General features: G+C 37.1%; 2 protein-coding genes across 4 annotated transcripts in view; one reads left to right on the forward strand and one right to left on the reverse strand.

Moving 5' to 3' along the window:
• The window catches only part of P4HA2 (prolyl 4-hydroxylase subunit alpha 2), a 343,153-nt gene that overhangs the window by 189,653 nt on the left and 131,185 nt on the right, over positions 1-22,315 (reverse strand). The window lies entirely within an intron of this gene.
• The window catches only part of PDLIM4 (PDZ and LIM domain 4), an 82,113-nt gene that overhangs the window by 51,572 nt on the left and 8,226 nt on the right, over positions 1-22,315 (forward strand). The gene's annotated exons all lie outside the window — the stretch shown is intronic.

Genomic DNA, 22,315 nt, shown 5'->3' on the forward strand with positions numbered 1-22,315 from the left:
GGGCCCAAAACATTCAGGAAGTTATTACAATGGACACGTGGGAAAAGATTTGGGTGAGGAATGTAAAATTTACTCAAGCTCAAAATCTAAGAGAGAACTTTTACAAAATGTTTTATAGATGGCATTTAGATCCTAAAAAGCTTGCAAGTATGTATCCGAATTACCAGCCTAAATGTTGGAGGTGTGGTGATGAAGATGCAACATATTTTCACATATGGTGGACATGTAAGAAGGTTAAGGTTTTTTGGATAAAAGTCTGGTGGAATATGCAGAAGATTTTTAAACGGAGGATAAAGTTTTGTCCGCAATTTTTTTTGTTGGGAATAATTGTCGACGCTACAGTTGTGGACTCCAAGTTGATGTTGAACTTAGTTACGGCAGCAAGACTTTTGATAGGTCAATATTGGAAGAAAGAGGAACTGCCGACCATAGAAGAGTGGACTTTAAAGGTTTCCGACCTGGCAGAGATGGCGAAGATTTCGGCCTATTTGAAAGATCATTCGCAAGAACGTTATATTATGGAATGGAGAAAATGGATTGAGTTTATCCAGAACAAGTATAGGGTTAAGAAGTTTTATGTAGCATTCGAATAAGTCTTCTTTCGTTTTTTTTTCTTTTTCTACTTTAGTTTTTTATATATATTTAATATTGCTAAGGTTTGTTTTATCCTATATAAGCTAGAGAGTGATGGATTTTAGAATTTATAGTTGTTAGTATATGGTTGTTTATGATTGCTTTTTTATATATATATACCTTGTATTTAGCTCTGGGAAGTCGGGGGGGAGGGGGGGAGGGGGGAGGAGGGAGGGGGGGAGGGGGGGAGGTAGGGGGGAGGTAGGGGGGGAGGAGGGAGGGGGAAGGGGGGCTTTTTAAAGGAAAACTGTATTTTAAAACTTTTCAATTAAAAAAAAAAAGGAAGTAGCTTGCTTGAATTCCATGATGCTGACTTAGTGCAGCCTTCTAAGCTGAACATGGCAACTGCCTACAAATGGTTAATCCGCTGCAGGAATTACCTGGTAGATATCTGGCTAATGCTTGCAGTGATGAAAATGCTCGATATAACTAAGTATTTAAGTCGAGCTAGAATAATGATTGGGGAGACCTCTCCTGCTCAACAGCATTGCATACATTATATTTAATTATATATTTCAATTTCAATAAAACTAGATCCTTGAGTTTTATAAACACTTAAAACAGTACTATAATAACCAAATTAAGAATAACAGAAAGACCACCTTCACTGATAAATGAATAGAAGTAATTACATTTGAATTTTTGCAACAGATGTTTGAAATTAAATGGTTTGGACTACCTTTTGTGCATAGGGGGGAAAAAACCTATCCATCAGATGTTCTTACAAATCATGTAACTATGGACGTGTTCATAGAAGATTTAACTGTGTTTTCACATATCCTGCTCAGAGTTCTTTAAATAATAGCTGGTATCTTGAGCTGCACAGAAAAAAAATGTCGAAACAGTTCAACTGATTCAATATTATCAGCAAGGTGGTTTCAAAGTATACATCCAAATAGAACAAATGCATGAATAAATAATATGTTGCTTTCCTCTTTATTTTCCTTTTAGCTAATTTATGAATGTAAGACCCAAATTGGATGTGCTCTGAAAGAGCTGTAAATGGAGTATTACACATTTTAAAGTAACAACTGGGAGGTGGGGGTGGGGGAAACACATACAAATGATTTGTGTAGATAGGAATTGCAGACTTGGTACATGAGTATTAACAGATGGCTGTTTCCCCTTCCATTATATCAGTTTTCCTGGTTAGAATTGCCCACCCCACAGCTATGCACCTGATTGGAGGAAGTAGACAGATACTTGAACAATACTTGCATTTATTGTCTTCTGGGAAGGGAATAGTTCCTTTGTAAAATATGGTTTTTTCATGACAAGATAATAAGTGACAAATACATTTAAATGAATGAATGAATGAATGGTTTTATAATATGAGAAACTATAAAACCTCTGCCTGCAAATCACACTTCCCTCTTTTCTTTTACATTAGTGTAAATGCCTTACTAACAGAATTATATATCTATTCTTTTTTATATTAAATGGATTTCTTTCAATATGAATTAACAATCTCAATTGTCTGAGACTCTACTATTATTAATAGATAAGAAGCATTTTACTTAGATTCAGAAAACTGCACTTCACAATTGTTAGCTGGGATTATTCTAATAGGATCCTAAATTTCTGCTCTTTAACTATTTTTTTCTTTGAAATAGAATAAATCTAGTAGGAAAAAAATTAAGCACCTGGAACCATTAAAAAGGCAAGAAAATTTGGCTCTCAGTGTAACTCCCGTGTCAGAGAATCTAAAAATAATTTTTAAAAGTAAATTTAAAAGTAATTAATTTAGAATTTAAAAGTAATTTTCTTTTAACAAAAAGAAAATCCATTCATATATTCCTCAATCCCTTAAAGTACTTCTGAAAATATATTACATGTGTTCGAGCATTAATTAAACATTATAACCATCTAAGTCCTGCTAAACATAATTTTGGTTTGTAAGATGGTTCCATAAGATCGTAGAATAACATTAAAGTCATTCTCTAGTAAGAATCAGAGTATAGTGAAAACACATGAAGCATAAGCTTGCTGCTAACAGAGCTCCATTGTTTGCTCTGAAGAATGACTATTCTTCTTTGTAAATGTTTCTTTTACTAGAGATCCATGAGTAAGTTGTCTGATGGCTCTAAACAAAGAACAAAGTGCTGAAGAAAGGACAACTGAAAGAGCTGTTATAAGTAGTACAGAAAATAAATATTGGCTGACTATCAGGGGAAGGAAAGAATTACTACTTTATGAAAGAGAAGACATTGTCATGTACTCTTTCCATTTGATCTTGACTATAGATGCAAATAAGGGATGCAGTGGCTCAGTGGGTTAGGACGCTGAGCTTGTCGATCAGAAGGTCGGCAGTTTGGCAGGTCGAATCCCGAGTGCCACATAACAGAGTGAGCGCCTGTTACTTGTCCCAGCTTCTGTCAACCTAGCACTTTGAAAGCATGTAAAAATGCAAGTAGAAAAATAGGGACCACTCCGGTGGGAAGGTAACAGTGCTCCGTGCGCCTTTGGCGTCTAGTCATGCCGGCCACATGACCACAGAGCCGTCCTCAGACAAGCGCTGGCTCTTCGGCTTTGAAACGGAGATGAGCACCGGCCCCTAGAGTTGGAAACGACTAGCACGCATGTGCGGGGGAACCTTTACCTTTACCTTTATAGATGCAAAAATATGTTAGCATCTTCTGATGTATTTCAGAAGAAAAGGTTTCTGTATCATTACTGAGAAAACTTCCATTATGTGCATCTGGAGTTGAAAGCAGAACAACTGGAACTTTGACATGGGAACAGAAAGGGAATTAATCCCTTTTTAGTGATAAGAGCCCCATGTATTAAATGATATCTTTTGTTGGACCAAATAGTATGGGTCAGCTGAAAGAGCAACAACCTTCAAAGAAAGGATTTTAGCAGTTTAAATGTGAACTTAAATTATCTCTGCAAACTGTATTCCCGTTGTTTGAAAGTGTGCCAGCTTTCCTTCTTCAGCCACCCACAACTCTACATGAAAGAAGTTGCTCTATGTTAAGAGGTTGCTTATGGAAGTTCGCATCTGAAAAAAGCACACCTTAGATCCAAAAAATTGGAATACATTAAAAAATGAGTGGGTGCAATTAGTTTGTTTGTTTTCATGGTAATAGGCATTCCATTTATCTTCGCCATACATAACATGATCATCTGTTTAGAATGTTAAGTTATAGAGGCAAATCCTTATCAGGCAAATCCTGAAACTGGCTTCCCCAAGTAGGTCAGATGAGATTAACCTTGGCAATATGAATTATGCAAAATGGAGAGCATTCTTGAAAGTTACGCAACATTTTGGTCCAGAGACCTGTACAGAAAGACCTCACTTCCAGTATGCTAACAATTAATCACCAGATTTTCATGTCTCCATCTGAGATTAAAAGATAACATTTGCATGAAACAGGAAATAATGTTGCAGTAAGCTTTAGACTCACCCTCACCCCTCTCTCCACCTATTCACTTGAACCGAAGCATTTATTTCTGGCTTTAAAATAGACTACTATTTCCCATCATATCCAACTTGCAGTCTCTTTGCGCACAAAATGCCAAGTCATTGTGAATTAATTCATACATGCAAAATCAAAACCAAGTAAAGCAGTTTTGGAGAAATGTACTTTTTTTGAAACTGATTAAGATGTAGTATGATTATTTTGATGATAACTTATTTTGGAACCACAAGCAAATCTTAGATTCCTTTGTTTTGAACTGTATGTAGCTTACAGCCAGAAACAGATGCTTCCAGGATTCCTTTGGTTTGCCAAAGGAAAGAATGAAAGACACATTTTATACAGAGGTTTGCTGGAGCTTATTTTCATAGTGGAAAACCATGACCAAAGTATTCTTTATACTAAATTCTTATGTTTTTGCCACATAAGAGTTTTAAACAAAATGACCACAGTCAGAGAAGTAGAACTAGCATTGGGAACTAGCATTAAGTATAAATGATTGTTTGGTATAGTTTATTATTTATTACAATTATTCAAGAAACAAAGATTTATATTTGGTCAATAGGAAACTCTCGGTAAGCTGGGGGTCAATTTTCAAAGTTCCTAGAAAGTGTGACGATGGATAGTATTTAGAAATGTTTCATGGAGGTAGAGACAGCAATTTTTTTTTAATTACATGAATGTCCAAAATATCACTGATTTGTCATACATACTTCATGTTGGGATACTTTATATCTTTTCCCACTTCATATTTTGCCTGGCTTGTAATTTCACAATTATGACAAATACATATGTTAAACTATCCTGATCATCTCAGCATATGCAGGCAATAGTACGTAGTGTTGTACGTGCCTATGCTGCATCTGCATTCTGAACCAGGTGCATGGTAACAATTTACATCTCAATAACTTTGTCACCAGTTAACATAGATGAATTTGAAATGTGCTCAACTCTGCCCATTTGACATTAATTATTAAAATACATAATTTGTTTTTTTTTCAGTAGAAATTGTGACTTGTTTGAAAAGAGCTGATGATAATATAAGTAAATAAACCACCTATTAATTGTATAGCTTTGGAAAAAAAATATTTTCATTAAATATTATTATTATTATTATTATTATTATTATTATTATTATTATTATTATTATTATTATTTTATTTATATACCGCCCTTCTCCCGAAGGACTCAGGGCGGTGAACAGGGCAAGCATAAAAAATACAGAGTTACAAAAGTTAAAAAAAGATTAAATATATGCCCACTAAAAACAGTAAATACAAATATTAAAATAGCAATAAAAACCCCACCCATCCCCCATCAGGCCAGGCCGGCTTGTTCAAATAAGAATGTCTTTAGATCACGACGGAAGGAGCGAAGATCGGGTGCCATCCGGAGCTCAACCAGTAACTGATTCCATAGCTCTGGGGCGCCCACAGAGAAGTATCTCCCCCTGGGGGCCACCAATCGACATTCTCTGATTGGTGGCACCCTGAGGAGGCCCTCTCTGTGGGAACGCACAGGGCGAAGGGAAGTTGATGCTGGCAGCAGGTGTTCCCTAAGGTACTCCGGACCCATGCCATGTAGGGCCTTAAACACCATTACTAGTACCTTGAATCTCACCCGGAAAACAACTGGCAACCAATGCAGCTCACGGAGCAGAGGTGTGACATGGGAGTATCGGGAGACTCCCAACACAACTCTCGCGGCTGCATTCTGTACCAGTTGGAGCCTACGGGTGGTCCTCAAGGGCAGCCCCATGTAGAGAGCATTGCAGTAGTCTAGACGAGAGGTCACGAGCACGTGAGTGACCGTGCATAAGTCATCCCGGTCTAGATAGGGCCGCAACTGGTGCACCAGGCGAACCTGGGCGAAGGCCCCCCTAGTTACAGCCACTATGTGGTCTTCCAGAGTGAGCCGTGAATCTAGGAGGACTCCCAAGTTGCGAGCCCTATCTACGGGGGGTAATAGTTCACCCCCCATAGAGAGAGATGGAATATCCGGAATAACCCGGGATGCAGGTATGCAAAGCCACTCAGTCTTGTCGGGGTGCAAATGATTTATCACACGGGCAGTCATTTCAAATGAGTTTCATGCTAAAATTACCTTTTAAACTATAAACTGCTAAATCTTACAAATATGCAATTTTGCAGAAGCACCTTTTCTTTTCTGATAAGTTATCTGATGAAAAACACATGCTTGTATGGTAGATTTCACAGGTCACTGAAAAAAATGTACACCATAAAGTTCATAGCAGTCTAAACAAGGAAATCCCAACATCCCCATTGAAGTATATCATCCAGAATTTAACTCACATTGTTTATATATACTGTATTTATTGCAAAATGGAGACTGATTTGTATGATCTTTCGTTAAAGGCGCTACATCTGCAGTTTGAAGATGATTCTTCTAAAACTTTTTAAAGGGGGGATTTGAAATATTTTAGCATTCTAGTTTTTTAGTTGTTTGAAAATAATTCTATAATTGGAAAAATGCCAAGAACAATACAACATTTCAAAACACAAGGCTCTCCTGATGCATTGAACTACTTTTATGACATCCTGCCAGTTTGGCTTCTGGCTGGAATCTTCAGTCATAAGTCATCATGCCAATAATGACAGTTTTTTACAAATCATCACATTGTAAATTTTGGTTAAAATTACACTGTGAAAATTTTTATAAATTACACTGTGGAAAATGTGATAATGAACCAATCAATTTCAATAAAATCTATTGTTTGTAAAATGGAATGAAAATTGGTAATAATCTACAACAATGTCCTACAAATCAGGTCTTCAAGCCATCTCCCATCTGCCTTCCTGTTCTGTGCACCTGGCTAGAGAAAAGGAACCACTTTGGGAGAATAAACAACAGTTATAATTACAGGCAAGTCCTCCACTTACAACCACAGTTCAGACCAAAATTTCCATTGCTAAGCAAGACACTTGTTAAGTGTGGTATGCCCCATTTTACAACCTTTCTTACCACAGTTGCAAGATGCTAAAGAAAATGGGGGGTTTGGACTACCAGACTGGGAAACATATTATCATGCAGTGGCGTTAACCTGGATTAGAGAGTGGATAATCTTAAGGAATAAAAGACTATTAATTTTAGAAGGCAATGATTTGCAATTAGGCTGGCACGCATTCCTATGGAATGATAAACAAGGGCTATATCAACATTTCCAAAGCCATCGAATTAGACAAGCGCTACTCAAAATTTGGAATAAAATTAGAAAACAAAATTATAGTAAAGTACCAGTCTGGTTGTCCACCCTGGAGGTGATAGTTTACCCAAATTTGTTCAATGTGGAGAATAGCACTACGTATAAAGACATTATGAATGATGTGGGAGAATTGAAATCAAGACAGGAACTAGAGCAACAAGGGATAAAATTGGAATGGTGGACTTACCGATACAAACACAATATGGGAAAGATAAGAAAGAGTGGGGGATAAATATTCAAGAAACTGCATTGGATAAATTCTTATTGGGGCAGATGAGAAACAAATAAGAAAATTGTATAAATTGTTATTGGGGTATAAAATGATTGAAGAACAAGTCAAAGAAACGATGTTGATATGGGCTAAGAATGTTGGACATGGTATTGATCTTGATGTATGGCAAACACTTTGGGATAGAAATAAAAAGATAACACTGGCCACAGCTTACAAAGAAAATCTTTATAAGATGTTTTACCGGTGGCATCTCCCTCCAACACGGCTAGCTAAAATGTATAAAACAATATCCCCCAATTGCTGGAAATGTTCCCAAGAATTAGGCACCTATTTTCATGTATGGTGGACCTGTAATAAATCGCAAAGGTATTGGCAAAAGATAAGGACATGGCTAGAGGAAATATTAGGACGGAGAGTAGAAAGTAGACCAGAATTTTTCCTGCTTGGCATAACAAAAGAGAAACATAGCAAAGAAGAGTTATATTTAATAATACATATCATCACAGCAGCGAGTATGACGTTCGCCCAGAAATGGAAAGATAGTGAAACACCTGACGAGAATGAGGTGATAAACAAAATATGGGCTTGAGCAGAAATGGACAAGTTAACTTTGGAAATAAAAAATAAAGATCAGTCAGAGTATTATATAATTTGGAACAAGCTTTACCTATGGTGGGAACAGAACTTAATAGAGATATACAAGAGGTTGAACTTAAATAATATTAGAATAAGATGGATGATAAGATCGAATATTGTATAATTGTATATAAATGATATCTATATAAAATGTATATAACATACAAACAATGATGTAAGACAAGAAGGTATGTTAGATTGATTACACCATGTCCAAAGTTTTTAAATATTTTAAATAATAAAATTTATATTAAAAAAAAGAATTTGAATTTTCTTAAGGTATTTTACAAGGCACAGGATTATTGTCCCGAACTAAGCTAGTCATTGGGTAGGCTGTGAAAGAACGACATACATATTCAGAGTTAATTCAAAATGAATTGTCAGGGCTAAATTTTAGGCAAACACTGTACATACCAAAGAAAAGGTCACGGTTAAATAATACCAGAAAACAAAAGAAAAGCAATAGTAGGATTTTGAGTAAAAAAGAGAAACCAAAAAAAATCACAGGGGAACTAAAAATCCAACAAGAGGGAAAACTAGTTTTTAACATGGAAATAATAGAAAAGAATATATTCCCTTTTCCATTTAAAGCTGGTTTCTTGCAGAAAGAGATAACCATGTACTAAATCAGAACAAAGCTCTGAAGACCTATATAAAATCTACTGATCCATTTATGGAATAGCTTGGAGAAGTCAGGAGAATAGCTATAGCTTTAATACATTTGGGGTATATATCTATTCAGTACATTCTATATAAAATATATGTACACATCCATACAAATGCTATTACCTAGTCCTTTTTCATTTAACTGAAATGACTCATGGGATTTTTTAAGAAACAAAATATGAGAGTCCAGAAGAAGTTGATTGCCCCACTTGTGTATTCCACAATGTAGAAAAGGAAATAGGAGACCTAAAACAGCAACAGACAATAACATAGCATTAATTACAAAAGATTACTTTGCTCACTGAAGTTATATCTTCACTGATACAGATAAATCTCTGGCAAGGTAATAAAGTACAGTTTTAAGAAAAAGTGCCCTATGTATAAACCCCCATGAATGGGGAAAACAAACAGATATATTCCTGGCACCCTCAAAATCTACTAGAAGATATAATTATAAAAAGGAAATGAGAAAGTATTTCTGATTTCCAAGAAAAGACTTATATGCAAATGTTTGACTTAAGTTCTTTAAATCCCAAAGATTTCCCTTTAGGCAGATATCTTTGAATTTAATGTTCTGTATGTCAGAAATTTTTAAACTTTAGTACTGTGTGTGTTTTATATTTATGTTGATTCACTATAATAAAACTATAAAACATAATAAACGCCCTGTTTGCAGAACATTAAAAGAGGATTGTTTACTTCTTTTTACATTCTTTTCAGATTTCATATTTTCTCCCTTGCACAGATGTTAACATGAAAATTGGTTTACTTGGTACAAATTCTTTTCTTAAAGATTAGCTTTCACATGTTGATTAGAAATTCTAGGAATTGTTTAAAATATGTTTGCGTCATTCAGCTAGTTTAATCTAAGGCAACTGTAAAGCTCTAAATGCTTCATTAAAATGCCCTCCTGGATATATTGTATGTTTCTGAATGTGGTAGGAACCAGATTATATTTTACTCTTGTGACATTCTCAAATCTCTACAAATTAGCCCATAGGTAACACATGGTATATATGAGTGTGGCAGATTAATGGAGAATAACAGCCTCAATTGTAGAGTTGAATTACAATCATTTGCTAGGAAATCTTTAAAAAACTAATGCTTATGAGTCAAATTTCAATACATTTTATCAACCTAATTGGGGTGGGGTGATTTTTTTGGTTTAAAAACGAAATAAATTATCGCTATAAAGCAGAGTTCTCCAATCTTTTGGGGTTGGCAACCCAGAGTGGGGGAGCGGGGAAAGAAGGGATGGTTTTGTGGATGATGGTGAATGCATACGCACGAGCGTGTGCGCACACAAATACCCATTTGCAAGCGCAAATGAGGTTGCGAGCGCCCATGACGCTCATGGTGACATGAGCACCTGCACGTGGGGCCGTGAATGCTCACACAAGTGGAGCTGCAAATGCCCGCAATGCTCACACAAGTGGGGCCTTGATGCTTCCAGTGATGCTCACGTGAGTCGGGCAGTGCATGCACACACACACCAGCCACTCACACGGCCAACTGGCAAATAGGCTGTGGGCCACAGGTTGGGGACCCCTGCTATAAAATGTTTTCAAATGAAGAATATTCTTGAGGTGAAATAAAATGACTGTAACCAACCTTCTTTTCTAGTTATTTCATGTTTCAATGATCATCTGTTCGAAGTTATTTTGAATACACATTAGGCTTGATATTCTAAGCATTGCAAAATGCCTCAATTATCTTGAAATGCAAATAATAATCAGGAAAGATCAATGTTTGACCTTGACAGCAGTTCTGAAATAATTTTGTGGCTGCTGTTCTTTTAGAGATGCATGTGGTTATATGAAGAATTGCTAATCTGTGATTGAAAAGGCTCTTTTTCCTATATACAAAGGGTTATTGTTAGTTTTTCATTTTTACTTTCCCTGGTAGCCCTTGTTTATACTGTAGGACCCCCCAGGCAGATTTTCAGGGTTAAATAGGAATGCTGGAGGAATATTATCTTATTTCCCCACTTTCAGTCAGTCATCCTGTTCAGAAAGTTCCAAATTGAAACCTTGTCCAGTGAATATATACAGCACTGAAGAATAAAACCAGCTGAAACATTTCTCAGGTATGTAGATAAAGGATAGAACATAGATAAAGAATATTTATTCTTATAAATTGTTAAGTCTCCTAAAGAGATTGTTTCATCACCTAACAATAAAACATTATTCATATATAGGTCATGTAAGAGTCCCTCTTTGAGGGAGATGGGCAGTTTAGAAATAAGATAGATGATAGATAGATAGATAGATAGATAGATAGATAGATAGATAGATAGATAGATAGATAGATAGATAGGCAGGCAGGCAGGCAGGCAGGCAGGCAGGCAGACAGACAGACAGACAGACAGACAAATTTGTGTGAACTAATCTCTGAATTAGTAAATATCAATGTAACAATACTTAAACTGGCATATGCAGCTGAGAAATTGATGCTGAAATTAGTATACTCACAACAGATTGTCTACCCTAGGGAAACTGGATGAAGACAAAACATTAGAATAACTTGAAGTTAGCGTTTGGAAATTTCTTTTCTTGGCACAGATGCTTTGCTGTCCTGTTTATATATGACCCGTTTGCTCATAAATGTGCACATAATTATCTTCCAGATGTCCAAAAAAAATCTTCTTGTCCTTTACAAATTATTTCTGCAAAATTAAATATTTAATTTGCTGATCCCACATCTATGAAAGTTAGAACAAAAGTTTTACTAGCTTTAGCGGAAATATTTACAAGCAAAATTACAGTACCCAGATTTGCAGGATAAAGCTCATAATATACTTTTCCCATTTATTCCTGTTGTTAAATCTTTTTAAGCATCCCATTTATTCAAGTTTTATCATTCTTTTTTGTCCTCTGATATTTTTTGTAATATGACAGATTAAGTTACCAATTCTAGGAGAAAAGGATTTACATTTGTACAGCAATAATCCTTTTTCTGCTCAAACAGGAACGAGGGAAAGTAATTGGGTGATCTCATCCCCCACTTTTGGAAACTTACCAAGCAAGATGCTGCTGAACACATAAAGCTTACAGAATTGATATCTTAATGAAAGAGTGTTTTAGAGGGAAATCCAATAGCTTTGAATTCATCATGCAAGTGAAACATCTCTGCAGGGATAACAGTTAACTCAGCTTTTGATATAATGATTTACCTGTTGGCAGTTATACAACTAATCTTCTTCTTCTTCTTCTTCTTCTTCTTCTTCTTCTTCTTCTTCTTCTTCTTCTTCTTCTTCTTCTTCTTCTTCTTCTTCTTCTTCTTCTTTTTCTTCTTTTTCTTCTTCTTCCTCTTCTTCTTCTTCTTCTTCTTCTTCTTCTTCTTCTTCTTCTACTACTACTACTACTACTACTACTACTACTACTACTACTACAATATGTAGACTAGGGATTTGGATCTGATTTCCTAAAAGGTGTTTTGGGGTACATGAGAGCTATTTCCTGAGATCAGACTGTTTTAAGGGACATGGCTGCTTTAAGGTGTTGTAGACCAATGTTGAGTTCTTACTTGCTCAGAAACACCTTTTGGAAATTGAATCTAACATGTTGCACAGCTTGATTACACAATCTCTTATCAGAGGCAACTCTGAATATTAGGTACAGAGAGTACATCTCATGCCAATTAGTCTGAGGTAGTGTGCTTTGTTCGTTGTGATCTTTTAATAATCCTTCCCATGAAATCAGTAGGCCAGATCAGGTTAGATGAAGAGCTTCGTTTGGAAATCCCTCAAAAAATGAAGTGAGTTCTATTGCCATGAAGTTCCATTTCCATGACGGATGTGCTCCTTTCTCTCGTGGAACATCTTTTCTGCAGGACCACAAGTGTTGAAGTCAGAGTTGCTCTGGCTGCTATAATTTATCACATCCATCTAGAAAGAAAACTTTTAGCAAACAATTACTCATTCCAAGAGGAAATAAAAAAACGTGCACTACTTTAAAACCGTGTTTCCATTTTGGTGTAATTCTTCTGGCATAGTTAGCTTTGGGAAACCAGCACATCTGTTCACATACATTTTAATAACATGGAGCAATTTTATGGTCCCATAAACATTTTCAGCTTCTTTATGCTTCCTTTGCACTGTAGTTCTGGAGACAATTGACACATGTAACAATGATGAAACAACAGTGAGGTATGCAGACTGGCCTCCAACTACCTAGCAATGAAACATAACTGCTACTGGTATTTTATTTAATACATAGAAAATTCACATAACAGTTATTATATCTGTGTGATGTCATAAAAAAACTTTATCATGCTTTCGATACAAACATTTCATGTCCCAGAATTCCCAGCACCAAAGGTGCTGTCTGGGAAATTCTAGGAATTGAAGTCTACATAACTTTGTAGAAGGGCAGCTCAAAACAAAAAACAAAAAACAATTAATGATACATGATTCTGCAGTTTATAGCAGCACACTTAGTTCTTTTAATACATGATTTTTTTTTAGAGTTTTGGACACATTTGGAATGTTGGGGAAATATTAGTAGTATAAAAAATTAGCCACTGTTGTAAGTGCAACCAATCGTAGAAAGAACCTAAAAGACAAATTCATATTTCTTTTTTCTTTTTTTTTTATTGAAAAGTTTTAAAATACAATTTTCCTTTGAAAAACCCCCCTTCCCCCTCCCTCCTCCCCTCCCTACCTCCCCCCTACCTCCCCCCCTCCCCCTCTCCCTCCTCCCTCCCCTGCCCCCCCCTCTACTTCCCCTCCTCCCCCCCTCCCCCCCCGACTTCCCAGAGCAAAATACAAGGTATATATCTAAAAAGCAATCATAAACAATCATATACTAACAATTATAAACTCTAAAATCCATCACTCTCTAGCTTATATAGAGTAAACCAATCCTTAACAATACTAAATATGTATATCCATCTTCATCCTCTTGATGTTCTCCTTCTCCAGATCCCTCTGCAGCTTCCAGAAGTGTTGATGGGGTTGCTTTTAAAACATTGTTGTAAAAATCATGCGCTTGCTTCACAGTACCCAAACAGTACCTTTTGCCATCATACATGAAGCTCAACCCAGCTGGGATCTCCCATCTGAACCTTATATCTCTTTGCTTGAGCTCTTGCACAAGAAATATAAAGTCCTCCCTTCTCTTTAAAATCTTTGGAGGAATTTCTTTTAGAACCAAAACTTCTTGACCAGCAATCACAACTTTAGTATCATAGGCAGCTTGTATAACTTCATCTCTAATTTCCCTTTTTACAAAATAAACCACCACATCTCTAGGCAACTTTCTCTGCTTAGCAATCCACGAATTCACACGAAACACTTTGTCCATGCCTTGTTTTATTTCAGATGCTGGATGGTTCAATACCCCCTCAAAAGCCTCAGAAACCAGCTGCTTTAAATCTTCCTTAATATTCTCTTTTAGGCCTCTAATTCTAACAGCAAACTGCATCTGGTAAAATTGAGCCAGACTCAGTTCGCTATCCATTTTGTCTTTTAAATCTTCAATTTCCAATACTTTTGCTTCTAATATAGCATTCTTTTGAGTCAAATCTTCCACTTGATCATCCAGCACCTCCACACATTTAGCTACTTTATGCACTGAGGACAAAATGTCTACCTTCATCTCTCTAAGTTTCTGCTCCATCCTTTCTTCCATTCTCTGCTCCAATTTCTCCAATTTCTCCTCCATCTGTGCAAATTTAACACCCATTGACTCCAAAATTAACTGGGTATGTTTTTCAAGATCCTTCGATGTCAATACATCAGGAGAATGCAACGCCTGCAGTAATGATTGTTGTTGCACCGGAGAATTTCCAGCACTCCGAAAAGTTCTAGGGGGAGGTTTAGCCGCCATCTTTTACTTACAATTGTGACGCACTTTCACTTTAAGTTTTAAGCAAAGTCCATCAAGCTTGAGAGTAAAATAAAATAATCCTCTTCATCTCTTCATCTTTCCCTCTTGTACTGCTCTGCCTGCTCTTTTCCTTTCATAGTCTCTCCTTCAAGCAGGGATGGTCGCAGACGCCTGGCTCTGCTCCATAAAGTCCGGAGCAGAGACGCTAGCCAGCTGGGAGCAGCCCAGGCTACGGGGGAGTTCAATCCTTCAGCCGCCCAAGCTCCAAGCTCAGGCGGCCCCGGAGAACTCGACCCCTACCTGGGAGCTCACCCCCTCCTCTTCTCCCGAGGAGGGGGCTTCAAATTCGCCCGAACAGCTGATCGGCGCTGTTTCGGGTGAAAAATCACACAGCTGAGCCGCGGGCAGCCCGGGAAGGCTGTCTCCGGCGCCGCGGAGCCACCGGAAGTCAACAAATTCATATTTCTAAATGCAAGGCACAGTTGAGCCCAAGCTTCAGGATAACAAAATCAAACCAGTTTCTTGGGCCAACAAAAAATAAGGAGACACAGAATAAGTTTCTAAGGCTAAAAGCTACCTTATTTAAGATTCCTTAGAACTATTGTGTTTTTTTCTTTTTCTTTCTTTCTCACTCACTCTGGATCACCCATAGCATGCTACTTTTCTCACCCCAGGCTTGGTCTTCCTTTTTCAGACTCATTCTCAAGAACTGCCAGACCCCACCTGTAGCAGTACTTCCTAGCAGTAATCCAACTACTTCCTCCTGCACCAAGCAAAATTACTCCTCTTTCCCCTGCTTCCTCTTTTCATATCTTTAAGTTATAAAACTTCCTCTTCTCATAGTATTAGTTCACTCAGACTATTCCCAGAAATCCTTTAATGTATCCATGCTTCCCCACTGCTCTTCTACATCTGCCTCTCACTGCTAAGGTGTAAACATTGGATCTGTTAATTTTATGCATTTCTTTTTGTGCTTCAAATTTCTAAAACTGCTTCAAAGCAAAATGCTAGTCTCTGCATGCTTACCCTGTCTTCTTTTTAGGAATGACTCTTGATTCCATGAGGCACAGAGAAACTGTATGGAATAAAGATAGCCAACACTGGGAAGACTCTGAAATAGATCTGGTCACTTCCTCCTGCAAAACCCTTGTGCATTTCACAGGCACAGAGACAATTCCATAGGGCAGTAATATTTACAGGTGTCCTAATAACTGACCGTGAACAATTGGAAAAATTGAATTTTGCTATCATTTATATAGTTTTTATAATTGTTTTTATGGTCTGTAAGTTTGTCTGGGACTACACATCCTGTTCATGACCTGTTTTCCTTGTTGCCTTCTGGGAGGAGGCTTCGTGGTATCCATAGCAGAACATCCAGATTCAGCCATAGTTTAACTCCATACAGCATTATCCTTGTGAACTCTCAGGCTTCCTCCTTCCATTATATATTCAGGATGGACAGTATTTAATATTCATATGTTATTTAATGTATATGTATATGTAGGAGTGTGGGTCTATACATATGTTGTATATAGTATGGTTAGGTGTGTGTCATGCATGTGTTTCACTTTGAGAACGGGCGACTAAATTTCATTTTTGATGTGTGCCGTTGTGCCCACAGTAAAAAAAATGACAATAAAGGTCATCTTATCTTGTTTCTTAACATTGTCTTTAGAAGACCTTAGCTTAATCAGAACTGATAATGACAGGACCTCATAATCATATTTTTATAACCTCCATTTACAACAAGGCTGATTAAATGAATGGTTTCATTCATTCAAAATATTTCTAAGCCCCTTTTAAGATCCTCTCCTTAACAAAAAACTTTCTAAGACAAATTGATAAAGTATTGGTCTAGGGTCTGTTGCCATGTGTGGCAAATGAGGACTTCCAAATTTTCCAACCAGCTGTGCCAATAGCAATAGCACATCTGAAGGACATTCTCTTGGGGAAAGTTTACCATTAGAGTAAAGCTGCTAAGAAAAGTACGGCTGCAAATGAAATATCTATCTTAAGGAAAGGCTGCAGTGCAGATGTAAGATTTAAATGCCTTATAGAGGCTAAATCAAGTTGATGGAAATTTAATAACGGTGGGGTCACTAATTTATTAAGTGATGGGGTTTCTTTGTTTTTAAAAGCACTGTGTTATTCTGGACAGAGAAAAGAAATTATCTCTTGAGCTTATCAGTCTAAATGAAGGTAAGAGTGAATTAGATGAGCAGTCCCTTTGAAGCAGAGCTGACTCAAGATGGTATGAGTGAAAGTTTTCTTAAAGATAATTATTCAGACAATAAATGGCCTAGGACTGAGTTAATGTTAACCTTTTACATTTGGTCCTGGTTTTGTATGTTCCTTCTTCCCATGCATTTCTAATTTGTTCTGTTTGGAGTTGCTCCAAGATGTTTTTTCCATCTGCAGAACAGAATAACTTTTCTAGAAAAAAAATATCCTTGTGTGTCCCACAGGCCTGGGCAAAAAAATTTTAACTGGGGAGGAAGCAGTCATAGTATAAATTTTATAAAAGCAAGCTGCACTCCAGGTACAAGATAAACAGAAATTTCATGCAGACAGTGAGGCAGAAAGAGTCCAGGTTTCCCAAGGAGACTATCATGGCTTGAAGTTGTAAACTAACTACATAACATATAGAAGATGTCACAGTTCCCTTGCTGTAAGGCTCTCAAGGAGTACCTTAAATTCAGGCCTCTCCCAGTCTGTCTGTCTGTCTCTCAGGAGGATGGAGTCAATCAGCTCTGAAGTTGAAAAGCAGCCTCCTCTTCTTCTTGCCCCATAATGCCTCCTCATGCATGCAGTTGAGCACTCCTCCGTCTCTGGCTTTCCATATGAAGGAAGCTGCATACCTGAGGGACAATTGAGAGTAGGTAGGTAGACTGAGTAGGGTCTGAATCTCTAGGCATAGAATCAGGGACAGTGGGACATAATTCTGCTTCTTCACTAGTGCTTGAATGGCTCTTCCTCATGGAACGATAAATCACAGGAACACAATGTTCTCTGACATGCCATATGCGTATTGTGACTGCTTTGGAAAAGAACAATTCCCAAACCTAACATTTGTTGGTTTGTAGAAGGCTGGGGAAGGTTTCAGTAATGCCATGTTTGATGTAAGGGCTCATTTGAATTGCCAAGAATTATTTTGATTGATATAAACAAGAAAAGAAGTCTGACTTTTCTGATGTGCTATAATGGTGGAAAGGGTAATTTCCAACAATGACAAATGTAGAATTTCCAAAACCCTAGGAAAAAATGACAAATGAGTTGTTTTTTCAACTTCTCTGGCCTTTTAGATTTTCTTTCGCTCCAATTAGAATTTGGAATTGGATTCATTTTTTTGTGAATCCTGTCAACATGGATTTCCTTCTCTTGGAAAATCCATTAAAAATCTGTTTACTTTTAAAAGAGTGGTTAACACTATCATTTTGTTTATAGTTATAGCTACAGTATTCTCATGAACTATTTTAAAATGTATATTTAAAAAGATTTTTTTGAAAAACAAAAAATTACACAGCAGCTAAATTTACATGAACCCCACCCCTTGCTTTATCAGGGCTCACCAAAAGTGCCGTGTTTGTGTCAGTAGGAGAAAAAGATGAAATAAAAGATGCTGAATTGGGTTGTGCACTTAAGAAACATTAAATCACTTTTCAGAAACTAAGAATCTGGCAAAACTATTATAGTTATAAAGGCCCCGTGTGCTAGTTGACATGACTCAGCAGGAATTATGGTAACAAACTGAAAAGATTCTCTTCAGAGAGAATAAATCTGTATATCAAATTTATAATATTCGGCAAAATGAGCTGTATCAAATATTCTCTCATATTTTCTTATGCATATTGCCATTTGCTTGTTCTAATATTTTGAATATTTTAAATATTTATTTTCTTTTGTGCTAATTTGATAGGAAAACTTTGCATTTAGCCATAAAGAGAAGCAATTTCTTTTGCCACATCTTTCCAGCTTACCATTCCTGTTCCTTCAGTGTAACAGGACAATAAAGTCAGGAAAATTTAAAAGTGTGTTTAACATTTGAAAATGTGCTATTTCTAATTAAAGTAGCAAAAACTAAAAGTCTGGAAAACTATAGCCCTAAGGCCAAAAGACAAATAATCAAACTATATCTCCCTCTCTCCTATTGCTGACAGCAGTTGTTTAAAGCAAGTAATGAGCTTGCTTATTTATTTCATATCTTTCCTTTCTCATCTTAGCTCAGAGAGAAAACAACAAGTACAGAGAAAATGAGAAATACCTACTACAGCCTCACCCTGACTTCTGTACAATGAGAGGAAGAATATTCCCATGGAGAGGAGGCTGGACATGTGTCCTTATCCTGATTCTTCTCCCCTTGCAACCTTAACATATTGATGGGGAGTGTCAGACATATGTGATGATAATTTTTGCTACTGGTCTAGTTCTCTACTTGGAACCATTAATTTAGCAATCATTCAAAGTTGCAAGGATCCTGAAAAAAGTTTTTATCCACTTATCAACTCCCTCCCAAGGTCCTTGGATAGGCAGATGTTTTTGTTTGATGGTGCTAAAAGTATCATCACAGGATGTAAGATATTCCAAAGTTGCTTTTCGTAGTTGAGTGATAGTAATTTTGTCAATGCCAATCGTGTTAAAGTGATGCTCTAAGTATTTTGGGATTGCACCCAAGGAGCCCATTATTACTGGTAGTATCTTTGCTTTCTTTTGCCATAGACGTTCTAATTCTATTTGTAGCTCTTTGGATTTTGTGATTTTTCTCCAGCTCTGTCTCCTCTTCTGCTATCTCTAGGCACTGCCACATCTACTATCCAGCCTTTTTTGTTCCTCTTATCAAAAAATGTTAAATCTGGAGTGTTATGTGTAAGGTCCTTGTCTGCTTGTACAGTTCCAGAGCACTTTTAATTTCTTCATTTTCTATTACTTTATTTTGTGGATTCACCAATTCTTGCTTGAAGGCAAATGTTATTTGTGCTGATATTTCAATGCACCGTTGTTGCTACTTTGTCATGCTGTTGTTTGTAGTCCGTCTGTGCAATCTTATTGCAGCAGCTAACTAGGTAGTCCACTATTTCTTCAGCTTCTTTACAGAGTGGAATTTGTTATTTGTTGCTGTCTTCTCGATTCTGGCTTTGTATGCTTTTGTTCTTAGTATTATTCCAGCCAGCTGAAGAAAATTATAGTGCCTCTTTCCTCCTCCATAAGAAGCAGGCCATGCTTCCAGAAACAGAGCTAGTGTGGTACTTGATTGTCCCTTCTCTGCTTTCTCTTTAATGGGAAGGAACAAACTATGGCCCAGTCTATTTCAGCAGAGGTGCCCGAGTGACAGGCCCACAGAGTCATCTTCTAAGTACAAGGAGATACTAAAAAAGGCTGGCTGTGTTTCTGATTGTGCAGGCTCTGTTTGATCCCCTCCCAGTTCCTTTTCCTGTACAAGGGTTGGGCAATGCAAAGGAATAGTTGGGCACCATCTGAGGGGTTGGAAAGGCATGCTGGCTTGATGCCATTTACTCTCATAATCAGCATCCATTCCCAGAAGTCAGGAAGAAATAAATGGGAAGTAAGGGATCCGTAGTTAATCAGGGCTTGCAATTCTAAACAGTTCTAGCACAAACAAATATTATAGGGAAATCTTTCTTATGGAAAAGAAAAACCAGCTAGTTTTAAGAAGAGTAGCATTCATTCATAGGTAAATATTTGAAAAACTGTATATTTACATTGATTATGCATATCATAAAATTACAGTCCCTAAGCATGGAGACAAATATATATAAATATTAATCAGTTTCCATCTTGAATACCTAGCGGAAGGAGGAAGTCCTTCCTTATAAAGGCTTATGGAAGTCTTTATGTAAAGGTCAGGTTATTTAAAACAAAAAATATTTATATTTTAAGTATAAAAATGAGGGATATTGTTAGGATTCAGAGAGAGATATCAATGATTCATCCCTACTTTTTTTTCTCCATTGTATTAAAGAGGCATAGAAAACTCACATAAGTTGAGGAATGTGAAGGAAGCTATAACATGGACTTCGCAAATAAATATTCTGAACAGATTTATGAGGTGAGATAGATAGATAGATAGATAGATAGATAGATAGATAGATAGATAGATAGATAGATAGATAGAGATAGAGATAGATAGTAGATTTTTTAATGCCAGGTTTATCACTTTTATAAATAACTCAAGGCAGCCAACATATCTAATACTTCTTCCTTCTCCTATTTTTCATTACAACAGCCTTGTGAGGTAAGTTGGGGTGCGAAAGAGTGACTAGTGCAAGGCTACCTAGCCGGTTTTCATGCCTAAGACAGGACTGGAATTCATAGTCTCCTAGGTTTCTAGCCTGGTACCTGAATCACCACACCAAACCTCATGAGTGGCATCGTATTTACAGTATCATCTATTTGCTGTTGTCGTTTGTTCTTTATTAACTTTCCCTGGACCCTTGGTTAAAGAATAATGAATTGTATTTCCAAGAGCTGAATTATATAAACTGCTTACAGTTCTTAGTCTACTTCTTGCAGCAGAAAGTATCCTCTCCAGTTCACTGCTCTTTTTCTTGCTCATTTCTGTATTTCTGTCCTCCAAGTAAGATTCATTTTACTGTAGTTATTTCCACTAGGAATTTTCCCCTTGGTTCAGTTTCTAGCACTGCCCAGGGTAAATGGGCAAGGTAGATAATGACTTCTGCTTCTTCACGTTATTCCTTTTGCCTTCATGGTTAGCATGGTTATGAGAACAGACAGCAAAGGAGAAGGGGGGAGAAGAGGAGGAAAAAACCTATTAATGCCAGCCACTGCTGATCGTGTATTTGTATTTGTATTTGTATTTATTAAATTTGTATACCGCCCTTCTCCCGAGGGACTCAGGGCGGTGAACAGGGCACATATAAATAGAGGATACCAAAATTAAAAACGAATTAAATAATTGCCCAGATAAAACAGTAACAATATAAAACCCAATTAAAAAACCCTAACTTCCCCCATCAGGCCAGGCCAGCTTGTTCAAATAAATGGGTCTTCAGACCGCGTCGGAAAGAGCGAAGGTCCGGTGCCGCCCGGAGCTCAACCGGCAGTTGGTTCCATAAAGCCGGAGCGCCCACAGAGAAAGCCCTCCCCCTGGGGGCCACCAGCCGACATTCTCTGACCGGGGGCACCCTGAGGAGGCCCTCTCTGTGGGAACGCACAGGGCGGAGGGAAGTTGACGCCGGCAGCAGGTGGTTAAACGCCGGTAGCAGGTGGTTAAAGTTGACGCAGGCAGCAGGTGGTTAAACAAATGACTAGACATTCTATTTTGTAAAACCAAACTCATACATGTTTGTTCTAAAAATGAAACCCCAATAACTGTAGCACTGTGCCTTCTTTCCTTGGCCCCATGTTTTTGTTGTATTCTTTTCTCATGAGTCTTAATAAATACTTTTTAATTTCACTTTACAGCAGTTGTTTTTTTTTTTAAAAAAAAAATCCCAATCTCACAGCCTTTGGATCAGGTACAAGAGCATTTTTTAAAAAAATAATAAAATACATTAACTGTTAAAATAATAAAATCATTGATGCATTTTAGTATATAGTAGTAAATGGATACTGGCAATCATTCTAAGATTCAAACAGCAGTTTAAAGAGATAGTTTTAAAAGTCTTCCTGATTGAGAGGGAGTGCAAATTAATTGTATCTC

This window comes from Vipera ursinii (assembly GCF_947247035.1).
Source record: "Vipera ursinii genome assembly, chromosome: 2".
Classification (NCBI taxonomy): Eukaryota; Metazoa; Chordata; class Lepidosauria; order Squamata; family Viperidae; genus Vipera; species Vipera ursinii.